The following is a 1,688-nucleotide window of genomic DNA, read 5'->3' as shown; positions in this document are numbered from 1 at the left end:
GATCTACGAGTGCTCTGGAGTAATCGTAAAGCCCTAAGTGCATCGTAAAACGACAGATTTATGCGGTCACCTGCAGGACAATCGGCAGATTACACCTTTAACTTTATTCAAGTGCAATGTGATTATAATATAAATAAAGTTTTGATTGTACACTTTATTACCCGTTTTTTAATGCTTCATGCTTCAAAGACTTGGGGGGGGATCTGTCAATGATCTGTCAATGACTTACTGACGTGCACGAAAACGGAAATAACGTCTCTATATAGATATTATAGTATAAAATATATTTTTGTATAAAGTATATTGTATATTATTATGTAAAGTATAATATTATATGTATAAATGTAATGTAATATAATATAATAATATAATGTAATTGTTATTATATCCGAGTTGTCTGGAACACAGCATTAGGTTAACATTTCAATAAACGAGCGTGTACTACAATTACGAGCCATTCTATAAGGTGACATTTCAGCAGTTGAGAAACGGATAGCGACTCCTAGTAGCACTTAAAGAAGACTGGAGTAATGATGATGAAAATTCAGCTTTGTATCACAGGAATAATTAACATTTTAAAATATATTCAAATAGAAAACAGTTTAATAATATTTAATAATAGTATTTTTGATCAAATAAATGCAGCCTTGGTAAGCAGAAAAGCATTGAAGGGATAGTTCACCCAAAAATGAAAATTTGATGTTTATCTGCTTACCCCCAGGGCATCCAAGATGTAGGTGACTTTGTTTCTTCAGTAGAACACAAACGAAGATTTTTAACTCAAACCGTTGCAGTCTGTCAGTCATATAATGGCAGTCAATGGGCTCCACGGCTTTGAGAGTAAAAAAAAACATGCACAGACAAAACCAAATTAAACCCTGCGGCTCGTGGCGATACATTGAGGTCTTAAGACATGAAATGATCGGTCTGTGCAAGAAACTGAACAGTATTTATATAATGTTTTACCTCTGATCCACCGCAATGTCCAACTGTCCTGACCGCATTCACAACATCCGGCGCGTGACGTCAAATAAATACGGTTGGGCAAAAAATTCCACGTTGTCTGATGATATATCAAAATCGTCTTCCATTGTGATGACCTGTACTTCTAAATTTCTTTAGATCATCGCAGTGCCAGTGAAAACGTCTGCAATCTCTCTGCACTGTGTAAATAATGAGTGACGTACACGCGCGAGGCGTGACAGATTGCTTCCGCACATGCGTCTACTATCATAGATATGTATAGATGCCCTATTCGACCGCTCCAGATACGTTGACGCGTGTGCCATTTTGGAACGTATCGCGGCCCATAGAAACAGTCACTAATGAGGCATCTACTTATAAATATCTATGTCTACTTTGCAAGAGCACCTACACAGGTCACCTGCCGGATGTTGTGAATGTGCTCAGGACAGTTGGACATTGCGGTGGATCAGAGATAAAAAATGATATAAATACTGTTCAGTTTCTTGCACAGACCAATCGTTTCTTGTCTTAATACATCAATGTATCGTCACTAGCCGCAGGGTTTAATTTGGTTTTGTCTGTGTATGTTTTTTGTTACTCTCAAAGCTGTGGAGCCCATTGATTGCCATTATATGACTGACAGACTGATACGGTTTGAGTTAAAAATCTTCGTTTGTGTTCTACTGAAGAAACAAAGTCACCTACATCTTGGATGCCCTGGG

The 1,688-nt window shown here is 37.5% G+C and overlaps 1 protein-coding gene across 1 annotated transcript in view; it reads left to right on the top strand.

The window, feature by feature from the left end:
• The window catches only part of c5 (complement component 5), a 20,361-nt gene that overhangs the window by 1,765 nt on the left and 16,908 nt on the right, over positions 1-1,688 (top strand). The gene's annotated exons all lie outside the window — the stretch shown is intronic.

The sequence above is a fragment of the Sinocyclocheilus rhinocerous genome, unplaced genomic scaffold (assembly GCF_001515625.1).
Source record: "Sinocyclocheilus rhinocerous isolate Xijiao unplaced genomic scaffold, SAMN03320098_v1.1 scaffold157, whole genome shotgun sequence".
In the NCBI taxonomy this organism is placed as follows: domain Eukaryota; kingdom Metazoa; phylum Chordata; class Actinopteri; order Cypriniformes; family Cyprinidae; genus Sinocyclocheilus; species Sinocyclocheilus rhinocerous.
The sequence above is the reverse complement of the archived record's forward strand: the minus strand, read 5'-3'. Positions and strand labels throughout refer to the sequence as shown.